The sequence below is a fragment of the Anser cygnoides genome, chromosome 1 (genome assembly GCF_040182565.1).
Source record: "Anser cygnoides isolate HZ-2024a breed goose chromosome 1, Taihu_goose_T2T_genome, whole genome shotgun sequence".
NCBI classification, from domain to species: Eukaryota; Metazoa; Chordata; class Aves; order Anseriformes; family Anatidae; genus Anser; species Anser cygnoides.
In genome coordinates, this window is record NC_089873.1 from 91,874,912 (window position 1) to 91,892,109 (window position 17,198).

Consider the following 17,198-nt stretch of genomic DNA (forward strand, 5'->3'; position numbering starts at 1 on the left):
AACAAGAACAGTCACTGAAATTCTCTTACTTAGTATACTTAGACTAAGACTCCACATATAAATCAACTTGACCTTATAGGTGGCATCTGAAGTAGTCCACCACCTGCAGTAAATTAAGAGAAAGAGTGTAGTAAACAGACGATGGTCTTATGAAATTTTAAGGAAATCAGACATAACTGGCCTGAAATTCAGAAATGTTTATCCTTGGAGGGCAAGCATTGACCCTTAGGGCAGTATCAACTATTTTAAAACATGCTCAGAAGCAAATATCTCAGTGGCATAGCATCACAAGTAGCTGTGCACAATATGTTTGCCCTCTGGTAGAATAAATCAATGAGAAAACAAATAGTGTGGCGGAAAAAAAAAAAAAAAAAGGAAAGAAAAAAAAGAAAAAAAAAGCCACAGACAGGCACATTTCCTCCTGTAATGCAAGCTCATCCTTTTCATAAAATAAGAGAGGGTTGGGGTAGGAAAAATAAGTGGAACACCCTATTGCTGAGAAAATGCCTTGAATATTTGTTACAAACAATTTTCAAATCAATCATAGAAAAGCCTGTGTTGTGGGTTCAGAATGCTGGAAGGAATGTTTAAGATGTATTGCTTACTCTCTCCAGATAACATAGGATAGAATAGGGTAGGATAGAATATATACCTAAGAGAGATTTTTACAAATTACACAGTTATATTTTTTTTTAATGTCTAATCTAAAATGGCTCTATTACCTTATCAAAAGAGGACTGAGGTTTACTGTTAAAACCAAAACCACAATAAAGTTAACAAAACCCAGCAACAATAACAAAACAAACAAAGCTTTCAGAAAATGCAGAGTTAACTTAAGGACTTTATCTGCTATTTGCTAGTGGATAGGATTGATTTCTCAGTGTTTAATCAAAACTCTTTTAGACACAGGACGTTAAGTTGGTGCATCTGTTTTGGAATTACACTATACACACAGTCATCTATCTTTTTGTTTATCCTTTGTTGATTTCTAGGCATCTCCACTTGAATTTCTAATCAGACTCATGCAGATGATGAATATGTAAGTCAGTTGTTTTGTAGCTGTGATAATGGCCTGAAGATGTAACAGCATCCACTACACAGGAATATCTCTTATTAGGCTATCTGCAAAAACAAACAAACAAACCAGAAAAAGCATTAAAACAAACAAACAAACAAACAAAAAAACTGCTCTTGGCCTCATCGGATCAGAGGAAAAGAAGCAGAAAAACTAAAACAGGTGAACAGCACCTGTGTGTACCCTCTGTTTTGCTGGTAATTTTTGCTCATCAGACCTGTTGGAGAGTTTCTGAGCCTTAACGCATGCTTGTTTCTTCCAGTTGGTCCCATCAATGCATGCTATCTCTGGCTCACCAAGTCTGTCTCCCTAGCTATAAATATTTAAAGGTCAAAGATATTTTCTCTGACATTTTATTAATAATCACATAGCACTTATATATTGTTTTCAAGATACTAGAAAAACATGAATCTTCCCAGCTGTCAGCAGTGGTTGCATTTAAGGTGGGAAAATTGCAGAGAGAAGAGGAAAAGTGTGCTACCACAGGCTTAATGAATTGAATATTGTTGGCTCTTGATTCCAGTCTGTCCTTGGTTCATTGCACACAGCTCAAGTCAGTAACAGTGAAGAACCAGCTTTCTAAAAATAGCCAAGTAGCCAGAAATATCAACACACAAAATATAGTTGGACTACGTACTTGCAGAGTGTAAAGAGTCTGATACATTTATAGAATAAGATCTTGATCCTCTTCCAAGTGTGTGTATAGAAAACATAGAATCCTAATAAAAGCAGTTGTCCACAACCTTACCTTATAGTTAGCTACCCTGAAATCAGTAACGGTAAACCTAAATCAGAAAAAGGAAATCAAAATCTAGTCTCTGTATTCAGTTAATTAGAGCTCTTTTCTGCCCCCATTATTTCAAATTTTCTATATATTTCTTATTTTAATGAAATACTGAAGGTTATAAATGGTACTAACATTTGTCTGTTCTGTCTTGCTTTTTTACCAGCTACTGATTTTTATCATAATTTCCACTACTTTCTCAGCCTATCAAATTCTTACAAAGCAAACTGTTCATGTTTAAAAATGTTTACTTCTTTCATCAGAAAACAAAAACAAAACAACAACAACAACAAATCTTCTTTAACACAAGCTTGTGGTGTATGTTACCCAAGTTCTTACCAAGTTGTTTTTTTTTTGCCTTGAGAACACTACAAAGTCTTTGAATATATCTTTTTATTTTCTCCTCGGAACAATATTTGTCCCACAATGTGCTAATTACTGTCTAATCTGTCACATTAATTTTGGCATAACAGCTATCAAGGTATCTGTTATGGTCATTCACGGTATTGTTTATTATCCTTCTCTGCATTAAAATTGCTAACAAGCAGCAAACTGGGAGAGCTTGAAATGTTTTTTTGAGGACTACCTGAAACTGCACTTCATGCTGACTACTGTTACATCCTGTAAATGTCTGGCTGAGGAAACAAGAATAAAGTTAATGAGACAGAGGATGATTCCTCAGGATTCACCTTTCTAGACCCGTGTGTTAAACCCTGAAAAGCTCACCTGGAAAAATCCGGGGAGTGAATCTCTTTCAGTAATTCCAGGCCAGGGGATGGTCTTGACTGGCCAAGCACATTCAAGTCACCGGTGCTCTTTCAAATCCCGGCTGTGAAATGAACTGAGTGGAGTTCAACCTCTGCCAGAAATTTACATTTATTGTTTGGGGGAAAAATAACATCAAGCTAATAAACTGTGATCTTGTCTAGTCAGCACTTTGGGCTACCTTCCTGAAGGTAACTAGAACTTTTGGTTAATATTTTTCTTGGTACCTGATTCCATTACAGTCAAAAACATTGCAAGCACCTTTTTTATTATTAAGGCATTTAAATGTCCATGGAGCATTGGATCTAGCTTGTTCTCTTACCTAGTTACTTATACAACACTAAGAAGTTTGAAAATTAGTTACTGAACAAAGCTGGTCGAGTAGGTTGACCTGTCTGGGAGCATGTTCAGAGAGATGACCTTTTCAGGAAGCAGGTGCTATTGGTCCACTAGTGAAAGATCCTATCTGATCTGCCAAAAGCAACTGGGGTCATTGCACCATCATTTTACGTGAGCATGAGTCACCAAGATGGGCTGGATACTGATTCTTCTTTCTTCTTTTTTTTTTTTTTTTCTTTTTTGTCAGTTACTTGTGCTTCACTGTCCTCATATACTGCTTGATATCTGTTTAATTGTTCATTTTTATTAAAAAGTATGGTTTAAACACAAATGTTACTGGAATTGATATAAGACTTAATATTTGTTCCGAGACATAAGGACCCTGGTAGAAGTACTTCAAAACTAGCAGGCAGCATTCAGAGAATAAGGTAAAGAAGCAGTGACACTGAGGAATGTTTCTCATTTGTGACACAAGTGTGGAGTAAGACATTTTCCTCTCCAGAGTTTTGGACGGCATACAACACAACCCAGTAGAATATTCTTCACAAGCCCTCTTCATTAGAAAGCCAGAGCCCTGGCACCATGTATTTCCTTAGACATCAGAGTATAACACCACTCTCGTCAAACAGTATATCCTATGTAATCATGAGAGATATGCATAAGAGCATACAGAGAAGTCAGGAATACTTTTCAAGTCTGTTTCACTGCTCAGTCATCTGAAGTAGGCGACAATAAAGAAATGAACAATCTCACTAATGCAGAAAAGCTCTCTGATTCCAATAACCAGACCACAGCACAAATGTTAGCTAGGATTCTGTAATTTAAAATTGTGCACTCCCCAAACACTTTATTAAACTTTGAGACAGCTATTCATTAACCACAGCTTTTGACCATCTTCCTGTGACTTATGTGTCACTGCAACTATTTTTTTTTTATCACAAGTGTTCTCTCAGTCAAGTTATATGATCATTTTTCCATCCTTTTTATCTTTATAGAAATGATACTGGATAAGATCAGGTAGATAAACCAGAGTCTGACAAAAGGATGAAAACTCTCTTAAAAATGGAATAATTAATTTCTTAAAACATAGTATGTTTCTCTCTTCACACAGAAACATTTGCTTGACTAAGATGTGTAAATAACTAAACAAGCACTTCCTGCCTGCTACAAAAAATACCACACAAATAACACAAATGATAACATCAAGTGCCTCAAATGGCTATATTGCAATTGCCATACCACTGAGTAGTTTTATCTCAAAGAGCAATGCAGCTTCTATACATTGTGATTTTAGTTGCACAAGTACATCTTCTTTTCACCAAATTTTCTGTTCTGCTAAATTCTTTGAATGCTGCTTTCCACCACCATCACTTCTTCACTAATAATTAGAAATAGTGGAAGTGCGTTTTTTTTTTTTTTACACACCTACTTAAATGTTTGGAAATTTTGTCTTCTATTTTTACCACTTCTTTTTGCCTTCAATACATGCTTCTTTTTTAATTATGATTTTACATACTAGACAGAACTAATAGTTCATCAGCTCCAATATCATCTCTCTTACATTAATCTACATTTAGCACGTTTGGGAAAAGTGAAAAGTCTACAGTGCCTTCAGGAGACTTAGAAATACTCTGAGGAAACAGGCATTTGGCTCCTGTTGTCTACAGCCGTCAGTCAGCTTCCTGAAACATTAACTGTGATTGTTCTTGCCTTTGCAAGAGTAACATATATTAAAGATACTGAAAGTAGTCAGGTATCATGCAAATCCAGAACAAGTTGCATGAAAGAAATTAAATGCAAACTGACCTTTAGTAGATGCAGGTAAACTTCCTTTGTTTCCAATGCTCTTTGAATAGAAGTTGAGACTTCAGGAGCTTACAAACTTTTGGTTAATTTTTGTAGTTTGTTATCATTCGTAAGTGCTTCCAAGTGCTGCAAATCCATAATATGTTTTCATTGGTTTACAAATAATTGTATACACTTTCTTTGTTTTGTGGAGGCTTTTCTAATAAGCAAGATTCATCTGTACTGTGAACAAAAATTTATGACCACAGATAAGAGGTGTACAGATTGAGGGCTGTTAAGAGTTTTTTTACTGTCTCCTGGGGAAAACATTAACCCTCAAACTTAGAAATTAGATCAAACATTTCTTGAGTTTAGAGATATTTGAATTGCAGAATTTGAAAAAGGATGGTGTTCTCAGACACCATTGTTACTTCGAATTTATTTTTTAATAGTAGAATATTATAAGTAACTTTCATTCTGGAATGACCTGGGTAAAGCTCAGCTTTTTTGCAAAAAAATCCACAGTTAAAACACAGTTTTATTTCCTCAACTATTGTTGCCTGATGCAATTCTCCATATAAAAGTCTAAATAAATAAGCTAAAAGCTTCATCTAGTGGCTTTTAGTTTAGGATAGCCCAGTAGAACAGAGTTAAGAAAGACATGCTACCAGTATCTTTTTTGTACCAGTTCAATAGATGGTTTCAACTCCAGGGCTGATAACCTAATATGCTTTACAAATAAAATTAAAGTTATACGAATTTTTTTACTTTAGATGAACATTGTTTCAATATGACAGTCTTACTTCAAATCAATGAAAGGTCAGTGATAATGCTAATACTCTGCGCTGAAAACTAACACCAGCTTTTAGTATTGATTTTCATTTAAATGTGTATCTGGATGGTGGGTTAGCAATATGTTTTTGGAGAGTCTTCTAATACTATAACCATATCAACAGCTACACAAACAAAATCGCAGAGATATTTGACCTCAGATAAAAATTTAGTGTGTATTTATAGCTAGCACCAGAGTTAAATGTATTTTAAGATGGATTCATGTAGTCATGATAGCCTGCTTATGAGATTATCAGTGTTGCAGGTGAGCTTGTTTGCTTGTTACTACATCTGAGCAATAGTTATGAACTTCAGTTAAAGATAGAGCTAATCCACTCCTGCTCATAAAACAAGATGGTGAAACTTATCATAGGACCATACCATAGATATCATGTCCTCTTCCTCCACATGTTTCTTTGTACCAAGTAGATGTGCCGTTTCTTAAGAACCATACAGGAAAATGTATATCAGAAAATCAGAGTTTCTTGATATATTTTCCAATTGTTGACACAGATCATCTTTTAGAGATAAAGCAATGTTGTTGTATGTGTGGTGTTAGGTTCAAACAAAGTATTGCTTATATATTTTCTTCCTTAGGGGTAAAATATGACGGGATCTATGCTGGGGAAAAGATTTCAGGCTGCAAATGCAATTGTTTTTTCACACTCTCAAGTTCAGGACCAGAGCCTGAACTTGCCTCATCAAGGAGAGGCAATCCCAAGGGTGTGTTCTACTTCCCCACATTTCCAGCCAGTTATCCTGGGTCAGCCAACAAACCCTGTGGTGACATCCCAGTGCCTAATTCTTCTCTATTGCTTAGCCGATCTAGCTACTCAAACACATTTCTTTCAGAATTGCAGAGATCTCAGAAAGACAGAGCACATCCCAACATACAATCTACCTCTAGACCTATTGCATGCACTTTTGTAGTGTAAGTTGCTTGAAGTAATTAGTCTTAAGGCTTGTTGAAAAGTAAGCTTTCTGCTCATTTACTCCAGGTTTTTCTCACGAGTTGATGTTGTTTGACCAAAGCAAAAGTAAAAGTAATGTCAGTGTGCTTGTACTGCATTTGCACGGAAGTACGTGGAATATTCAAGTCATTGATTTCTTTCATGATCCTTCTAAATAATTTGTTTTTTCCCCATTTGTTTAATCAAATCCACAAAACCAACAACATATCTCTTGGTTATTTATTTCTTCTTATTGAGCGTGCATCACTAGAAACTTCCATCATAGAGTCTGTGATGCAAACATATGTATAAAGCCAAAAACTGTTCTGGATGAGAACACAAGGGAAAACAATGCTGATAAGAGATGACTGCAGTGAAACACTGACACGTGATACATTGATATTACAAGCCCTAGCATGTCCGTTGTGCTTTGCAAACTGTGATATGCTGACCTAAGGGTCATGCACACAAAAAGCTAAACTGCTCATTTCAATCAAAGTAATGGGAATAGGCATGTTACAAATAAGTGGATGCTGTCAGTCTGTCTTTCTAGCACAATCTGTGTGTCAATAGAACAGGTTTACTTTCAGCAGAATACATGAGTGCAACCTACAGAATATTATTACTATGTATATTTTAGAAATAATTAATCATACTACCCAGAATTACTTTGACTGGTCAGAAGACAAGAAATATATTTGTACATGCTGAGATCTGTGTATCTGGGTGCACTCTGTACTGGGATAGAAGAGTTAGCTCTCGATTTCTTTTTCTTTCTTTTGTTCCTTAAAAAATTGTGAATACCGCCCGGAATAGAGAATTGCTACACAGCAATTCACTCTCTTTGGAGATACGAGATAAAGATTCATACTCCTGAATTATGCAAATAAATAACTGGAGATGGGGAAACTGTTGAATATGACTACTCTAACTATTGGCTGTGCATTCCAGCCCCTCTCCTATTTCTCCTCTTCTTTGGCCATCTGAATTTACTTGTGGTCTCTGAAATCATAAGAGTTTGACTGAAGCTGATAGGACATGACCAAAAGTTTGAGAAAAGTGGTGTTTTGTGTTTTGTTTTTTTTTTCCCTTCTTTTTGTCTGAAAAAAAATAAAATAAATAAAAATCCTGGCCAAGTTTACCAGTTACATGTGCATATAAAACCTGATCTTTATGCAGCAAAGTGCTTTCACTGAGATTGTATTCTTTTATGTCACTCAAAAAAGACAGAACAGCCTATACAAAAATGGATTAATATATGTTAAATTAACCACAGTCCAAATTCATAGCCATCGTATTAAATGGTGACAGGTCAGTATGCCTTGTTTTGTCTAGTGTCTTTCAGTACATGAGGAAAATGTTAGTAAGTAAAGTTGCAAAATCTTAATTCATGGTTTATTAAGCTTGCTGCTACATGTCAGTATAGAAATGTTTTGTGCATCTGACGTGCTTGCTGGTGGACTTCATGATGCTATGTGGTATTTGACACAAACCAAAGTGTTTCTACAGAAGGTATTCAATATCTTTAAGAAAAAGCTGGTGTATTTTTTAGCTAGCAATTGCAATTAAAATGTGTTCTTTGCTAACGCCTTAGTGTAATGTTAAGTAATTTATCTACAGAGAGGCATAAAGAGAAACTTTTGATATAGTTTCTTATGTAATGCTTTGAGCCGCTTATTAGAAGAGAATGCTATTGCAAAAGAGATTTTATTTATAAAATAACACCTATATTATGAAGTGCGGTAGGTGTGTTTGGCTGCTTCTGTGAGTGAATAGAAATATAATTTAGCTGGCCTACATCTAGGAATGGCATCTCACAAGAGAAGTTGCACAATTAGCAGGGATCAGATTCATCCTTTCAGCAGTGTAGTGCTCAAATATTTAACACACAGTTTGGATATTGGGAAATGTAATGCATGTACATGGTTGCCTGTCACAGCTTGTCTTTGATATCTCTTATTTGGGGCTTCTATACATTAATTAAATGTATATTGTCAGTAAAAGGATAATAAATACTTCAAGCTGTGAATGAGGAATCTCATTCTGTGCGGATTTGGTAACAGGAGTAATTTAAGAAACCAGGTTGCTGCCAAAAATAACAAAGTAGAAACATGAGTTGGTTATAAAAATATCAGGGCAATGGTTTTCTATTCTACCCATCAGATAATTCTATATTTAAGGTTATTGTCTTGTTTATGGATGTCTCTCTCCTCCCTGATTATAAAGAAATGTAAATTAAAAATTGTTATGCAAGTGTGGAAATCTACCATGAAAGAGTATCTAATGATTGGTGTCAACATTTTCCTCCTCCTCAGTGTTTCTTCTCATCTCTCTGCATGCCCTAGCTGACATTTCTAGTCAAAATGTCATGTTATGTTGGAAGTTATGTTATGTTGGAAGTCACTGTTATTTAATGTACACCTTCTGAATTGTGTGAGACGTTTCTGTGCATAAAGGCTTTAGGGATCGAGACTTTCCTAAATGAGTCTGATTGGACTGAATCAGTGCTACTTGTGATCCAGACTCAGAGTGGCATACAGGACTTCCAATTGTTATTAATTCAACCTCAGCAGTCCTCAGGATCAGGTGTTGTGTTTAATGTATGTTTTACAGCGGTACTTATGTTAGGCTATTAATTGAAACTATTTGTAGAATCTATGCAGAATAAAACTTGGGACTGATGATGAATGGCCTCATTGTACTAGGTCATTATAGTCCTAAGTAATTTTGTTGGTTGGTACTTTTCATTTTACACCTGAAATCAAATAAAAATGATGAATTGCAGAGAAATGAAATAAGTATAATTGGCACAATAGGTTATTACACTCCATGATTGGAAGTAATGAATTGCAGCAGGAATTAAAGACAAAGGTATACCACTTAAACTGAATTAAATATGCCTAAGTAGTGAAATAGATATTTCTGTCAGTCCTTAATGTTCTCAGGTTATCCAAAGATAATAAAGAATCTACAGACCATACATCTTTTTACTAACAGTGCACAGGTAGCTTAATCCCACAGACTTGATTCATAACAAGCATCACGTCATCATCAATGTGGGAAAGAGCAAAATCAAACCCAAACCAAAATCAGCCCTGCCCAAATCTCCTAAATAGCCTGTGTTTACATACAGCCTACCTCCAAAGACTCCTCAGGCACAATAAGTCTTTTTCAGAGTACAGAAATGTCCTAAAGACCAATGCTTAGCAACATTTAGTACACTCAGAACATTGAAAATAGAGTTAGTAAATTGGCAGATATTTGACATGGTCATTGTTCAGCCCAGACTGGATGTCATGGTAAAAGGAATGTGTATCCCCTTCCTGCCCTTTGTCCCTCTTTTTGTCAGTAAATATTTTAAGGTTTAAACCCATGTTTTCCAAAATCCTTGGTAAAACTTCTATATAGCTGGAGCAGGACCATTTTGATATCTCATAATCTGTGAATTGTTGCTCCATTCAGCAATACTACAGTATCTGAAAAGATTGCATTGCATCTTTACAGTGTTTTGTTGTATTCTTGTCAACAGCCATTTATAACGAGAAACAAAGGAGTTCTAGAAGCGCATAAATAACAATTCATTTTTTAAAAAAGTTGCAAATAGAATTATTTTTTTTAATTTCGTGTCAAGGGAGTTGAATTGTGCTTCATGCATTAATAGTTGGCATTTGTTACACAGGAGATTTCTTTTCCTAAGAATGTAGGAATCTTTATTCAGATTGACCAACGTACTCTTCTCTAGACAATATAATCTTCTGTAATCTGAAGAAGACGTAAGAATGATCTTGTACGTTGACAAATTTTGTTTTCTAACTCTCTAAACAGGCTTTAGGTATAGTGCTGTGCAATTCTTAGTAAGGAGCCTGGTAGCTCACTTTTTTTTAGATTGTGTCCTTTATTTTGCGATTTCTTTTATCCTCTAAAAAACAAACAAACAAACAAACAAAGAACTAGTAATAGAAACACTGAATAAAGTCATTCTAGGAGCTGTAAAAGTTTGAAATCACAGTACAAAAGGGAATGTTACTCAAGCAGGGATTGATGAATGCTAATAGACTTGGCATGTCAACTTGCTGCAGCTCCTTACAATCCTTGTAATTCAAAAAGTTCACCTTGAATTTTGCATATAATTTTGCAATTCATTGTGCATGTAACTTTTATTGTTAATGCTGGCTTTCTTTTACAGACCAGGAATGAGAGAATCAAATTTGAGTAGCAGCCTTGTCAACATATTAATTCCTGTTGGTATTTTTTTTTGGGGGGGGGGGCTTAGGTCACTTTTTTTTCCCCTAAATTCAATTACCAGATATAATCTTATTTTGTTTTCTTTCTCATGTAAGTCCCACTATAGTCAACAGGCATTTCTTTCCCAGTTAGACACACTACATGCTCTGTTTTATATATTTCAGCATAGTTGTAGACTCACCTTCTTTCTGCGGACTCATCTTCTTTATTGTACAGCTCTTATACTGCTGCAGATTTATTGTATCTTTTTTTTTTTTTATTATTCTATTTCAACATGCAGATTTTATTTCTGCTTCAGGTTTTTCACTCTTAGTTAAGATTCTATGCACCTTGCCTGCTTTTCAGATGCTTCCTGGTCCTAACCTTGCACCACTGTTGCTAACTACCCATCATTTTCTTGTTTCCCATGCTAGCATCCTGAATGTTTCATATCAATTATTAAGAAGTTAAACCAAAGGTTTATGCAATCTTTGTGATCTTCTTTTGAATGTAAAGAAAGAATAAAAGGAAAATACACAAAATATGCAGCAAAAGGGTACATTTAAACAGTAAAATGGTTTTGTACTCTCTTTCATAACATTTTTCTACTGGGTGAGGAATATCTATATTATTGGGAAAAGAAGATGAAAACTGGAAAAGTAACAGTCTCCTTATGAATGTAAATGGAACTCTTGTTAGTGATATCTGTAAGGGCCCAAAATGAATAACCTTTAAATTTCTTTCAACCCTTCTTATGCATTTTAATTCTGTGCATGGAAAGGCATAAAATACAAAATGTTAGCAAACAACTAAATCAGATGTTCTGACAATGAAATATTAATTTAGTTCTTATTTAAAAACACCTTGTGAGATTAAGATGTGCATATCTTAGTCTCAGACGTGAATATGAGTATACATCTAAATAAGTTATATGTATGAAACAGTGTTTCAAGAATGCTAAAAGACTGGGAAGCCAATACTTGAGGTTTAGCCTCTGTAAAAGGTAAATGAGCTTTCTACAATTTTATTTTGTGTAGATATACTTAAACCTTCTGTCTTCTCCCCCCTTGTCCCTGTATGCTAGGCTATCTTGCATGTAAATGGTAAAATTTTCACATGACACTTCAATAGCAGCCTTAATTTTGAAAAATGTGTATATCTTTCTGTAACCTAGTCTGAGATATAAGCATATAAAAAGAACTTGAGGCAAATCAGTTCACCTGACTAACTTCTGTCTGGAAAGTGTTTCATCTCTGTTTGCTCCTGTCCAGAAAACAGCTGGGTACAGGGAGGGAAGATAAACACCCTTGTCTTTACTTCTTAGCAAAATACATCAACCTTGTCCAAGAAGTGTTGCCTATAGGCATGAAAGATGTGGCACAAAACATCTATTCAATCTTTGTCTCTTCTGCAATCACCACTCTGTGCAAATTTATAGTATGAAGATGGCTTTTCAGGTGAGAGTTGGGCTGAAATCAATTTGCTTTACACAACCCACTTGACAGGCATCTGTCTAAAGATAACAGTATTTTGTGTTTTTTTGTTGTATTTTGTTTTTGAACTCGTATTGGTATTGAACTGCATAATCTAACATTTCTTAACTCTTCACCCATTATCATGGAATTTAAGAACCTTAACATGTGACAACCATATTGTATTACAAATTATTTTTTACTACATCAATGCATATTTCTCAATCAGCCCAGGTGCTAATAAAATCTATTCAGCAGCAGCTGCCTACAGTAGCTACTCAGCTTTGGATACTGAACTGGTATAGACTTCGTTGTATCATTAGAACTGGGTTTTGTAGCCTGACTGTAGCTATAGCACACACAAAAACCAGTTACAGTTAAGCTGTGACCATGGAAAAGTCACTTGCATCAGGCAAATTACTTCCAAAGAATTAGGCTACTATTAATAACATTCTGCATGTCTATGGAGAAGACTGCGTTTGAGATGGCCTTCTGCAATCATAGAAGGTGAACTATAAAATGGAAGAGGAGAGGTGATTTGGAAGGAGTCTCTTTCTTAGAGGCTGAAAATCTTCTCGTATGTCACTTAGAAGTAAAGGGAGGGAAACGAGAGAGGAATGAAACCAGAGAACTGAGTGAAAAGACTATGTGCAAGCAGCATGAATTTTTCAGTGGCTCTGAGATGATGATATAAGGTTCACATATGTCTTTCAGTGGTAACGAGGGATTAAAAAAGATTAAAATCTATGCAAAATGAAATTTGATACTTTGATGAGCAGAATTGTATGACATCCTTGTTTACAGAAGCAGGGGACCAGATTTACTGACCTGGAAGTCTCATACCACTACCATGTTTCTAAACTAAACACCATCAATATAGTAATCAAAAATAGAAGCCATATTTGGCAAAGTCTGAAAGATGTATTAAACTACTACTTTGAAAATTGCTCGAAATATTTAAAAAAATAAATAATAAAACACACACACACTATTTTGGTAGTCTGCCTAGAAATACATACAGTAGAAAAGCTTGTGTGATTATAGAGTATAATGCTACCGCAGATGGATAGCACTGAGCAGGCAGAAGAGCAGCTCACTTGCTAGGGTGGTGTATCTGACACCATTCAGATATGAATGCCTTGATTGCCACTGGAAAAAAAAAAAAAATGTTTCTAGAAGGCAGATGTGCACTCTTGTCTGCCAGAAGACAGAGAAGAATAATGTGCACATATTTGACATAATGGGAACAGCAAACCTGTCTGAAATATTCACAGCAAGGCAGCACTCCAGGAGCTTAGTAGAAAGGAGGTAAAATAAACAAATCTGTTTTTATAATAGCTGCACATTGCTAAAGCTGAAGCAATTGGAAGGAAGCTAAAGGAAGAGAGTATGGTGCGATGCGGGTGCCAGACAGGAGAACTAGATCCTGGGAGAATGAGCAAAGCTTCTTAGCTCAGGCTGTCTGCTGTAAGCTCACAGTTCCTAAAGCCCAATTCCTAAGCTAATACTTATTTTTGAAGAGCTGCTTTCAGTAGCTTTGTGGGATGGACAGTGGATTTTTGGTCTGTCATCGTCTTGTGGTGTTCTTAACTAGTGTTGGGTCACATTACGTTACTGCTGACCACACCTGTAATTTGTCACCATCCTGGCCACCTAGAGATTTTAAGGAGATCATCAAACACACACACACAAAATAATAATAATAAATAAATAAATAAAATACTGACTTTTTAGTAGCAATATTGGAGTACTTTTCTAGTCCCTTTCACATTCTACAAAATATCAAGAAAATGAGGTGATTATATTGTGTTGATAGCATGCTTGTATTAAAGGAGTGATACATAACCTCCTTTAGGTGGAGGATCTCATGAGGGACAGCATTATGGAAATGGAAGAAAGGAAGAAAGGGATTTGTGCTTTAACTGCATAAAATCACAAATGCCGATTTGCTCTTTAGCTAAATGTACCGTCTTCTCATTTATTCTTTTAAATAGGAAGAAGCAACTCAGTGTCACATCAGCTGATGAAGTTAAGTTTTTTATTCCCTGCCTAAATCTTCCATTTGGTAGCAAAGTAAGTACATTGTGATAATAAATGTATTCTTGCTAAAAGGTGTCTGACATCTTTCTACAGGATCTCTGTCAAATTAAGTTCAAATTTTGATGATTTAACTAAGTAAATCTTTCGGGCAGAATTAAAAAAAAAAAAGCCACAAGTTATCATTCTTTATTATATAAATACTACTTAAAAATTTCTGAAGTTATTTTGAGGTTTCGAGCACTTCAAAATATGGCTTAGATTGGTTTAGATACAGCTGGCTGGACCACCAGATTGTAATCAGAAATATGAAATCAAACTGAAAGCTCGTCACTATGGTGTCCCTCCAGGTGTGTGGACCCTGGGAATGGCGATAGGCCTTAATTTACTCAACAAGATCCATTGGGGGCTTAATAACCATAACACCCTCTGTGCCTGGCCCGGGTCACCATTTCAGCTGAGGAATTCACCTTTGTGCTGCCATGGAAGTGCCTGCGCCTATGTATGTGCCCAGCCCCTTGTTCTGCTGGCCTAACATGGTCACTGCACATCCCAAACTGACCCTCAACCTGCCTCATTACATTGCATTGTCCAAGGTTTACTGGGCTATTAAAGCACCCTGTCACTGTCAACAGACTGATCCTGTTCAGAGACCACAGGGTTGCACCCTACCTACCTTGTGACCATACTCTGCTCTTGCCTCATTTTCCCTTGTGGAGAAGCCCTGCTCCCACTTCTGCCTGACCCACAGAGCCAATAATGAGCAATAATGCAAGAGCTGGGCTTGTTCAGCCTGGAGAAGGGCAGGATGAGGGGAGGGAGCCCTTAGTGCTGCCTAGTGGAAGGGGGTGGCAGCAATGGAGCCAGACTCTTCTTGGAGGTTCATGGTTATGAGAGGGAATAGGCATAAGTTACAATGCAGAAGATTCCCAGTAGGTATTAGGGAAAAGAACTGTCCACAAAGAATTGGAGCAAGTTGTCCTGAGAGGCTCAAGAATCTCCATCACTGGAGATACTTGAAGATTGACAGGGTAAGGCTCTGAGCAGCCTGATTTAATTCTGTTGTTGGACCTGAGATCTTCAAAGTTGGTCCTGTCCTGAGCAGGGGTGGTTGGTCTAGGTAAGCTCCAAAGGTCCCTTCCAACAAACCATTATACTTTGTTTTTTGTGGTGATTGTTCATTCTGATAAGGAGACATTTTTTCATATTTGCAAATGGATAAATAGAGGCAGCCGTTAAACAGTCTGACAAAGCAATAAAGTTATTTAGTGGCACTGAATTTCAGTAATTATTTACTTTAATTCTTTCTCATCCCTTTGAAATATATTCAGATATCCTCAAAGAATGGTTGGTCTTAATTTACTGTAACAACATTGTCTTAGCAGACTACTAATCTACTTCATTCAGCTATTTTAGGCATTATTAAGCAATAGTGCATATACAGCTTACATTATCTTCAGACTTTTTTTTTTAATAATAAAACTAAAAACCATCCCTTGTATATTTTCAGTTATCACAATGAGCAGACGGCCATGTCAGGAAAGCATGAGAGCTTCATTGCACATTTTAGTGTATAAGGCTACCGTTTGTCTTTAAGCAGGCAAAAGAACAACACGTAAGTATGTCTTCATTGATCCCAGCTGGCATCTAATTTTTTTAAAATGATATTTTGTTTAAAAAAAAATTAAAAAAATGGGGGGAAAGCTAAACTGATCTTACCTATAAACATATATGTAAGATATATGCATATTTTATATATATAGTAAAAGAATAACATAATAATAGCAATACAAACATATACATATGCATACATCAGACTAAATTGTTTAAAAAAATGCTCCAGCAAATGGAAATTGAAAAATGTGGAGTTCATAGAGCTGCTGGAGGAATTTGCATGTACAGATCAGCTAGGCTGTCTGCTGACATGCGTTGGTCCGCTTTTGAGAGTCTGGTGCCAGAGCATGTTTTTTAAGTACTGTTTAGTACCTTCTACTGCCTTACAAATTTATGGATATCATTTGCACCAATTCAATAAAATAGTATGTAAGAGCCTTCATGTTTATATTTAAAGGCTTTCTAAAGCCTTTAGTTACTATAATTGATGGGCATCTTACCTGAATATAGACTGATAACCGTATCTTTCTGAGACTAAGCTTTGCTTTACTCCATACCTAACACAGCAGTGGTAAATATTTCAAATTTTAAAGTTGTAACAGTATATTTTCAAGTCCCACACCTGAAGGACTTGAAGTGTGTTAAGCTCTGAGCTAGGGGCTCTACTTCTGAAGACAGTCAGTATCTGTCTCCCCCCCCCCTTCTATTTTTAATTGAAAAATTATGGTTCAAAACAGAGAAGAAAGATTCAAATTGTAGTTCATTTACTAGAAAGAAGCTTATGCTATTTATGACTTTAAAATCTTTCTTTAAAATACAAGAAAAGTCTTCGGCAAAGTGCTTGTATACAGCACAGCTGTAAATTCTTGTTTATCTGCTCTGTTGCAGTTTGTGTATCTGCATTTCTTGTCATGTTGTGATTACTGAAGAATGTTTTTTCTTTATTTTTGAGAGCTCTACAGGGCTGGCATTTATCGAGAGAAGACACACAGCACAGCCTTGCATAAATAATGGCACTGGTCCAAGTACAGCTGAGGTGGTTGCCAGCACAACTCTACTGAAGTCAAAGGAATTGCACCATGGGTGAGTTCGGACATTGGCTCGGGTTATATAGGACTTTTACAGGACAATTTGCAGTAATACATCAGCTGTTTAAGGGAGTCAGGTCAGGTTTTGCTTTTTGGTTGAATTCTGTATTTGAGCTATTTCAAATTAAGGAGCTGAACTTCTGCTCGATAGAGTGAATGGGCTTTTTGTTAGTGGACTACTTTCGCGCTTTCTGTTCTCACTTAACCTGCTGCAAGTGCTAAATAACTCAGTTT

At 36.0% G+C, this 17,198-nt stretch overlaps 1 protein-coding gene across 1 annotated transcript in view; it reads left to right on the top strand.

Moving 5' to 3' along the window:
* The window catches only part of LOC106039205 (LINE-1 reverse transcriptase homolog), a 153,584-nt gene that overhangs the window by 12,539 nt on the left and 123,847 nt on the right, over nucleotides 1–17,198 (top strand). The window contains exons 2-4 of the mRNA XM_067002462.1: nucleotides 14,220–14,298; nucleotides 15,773–15,877; nucleotides 16,829–16,959. The gene's annotated coding sequence lies outside the window, so the exon portion shown is untranslated. The remainder of the gene's footprint in view (nucleotides 1–14,219; nucleotides 14,299–15,772; nucleotides 15,878–16,828; nucleotides 16,960–17,198) is intronic.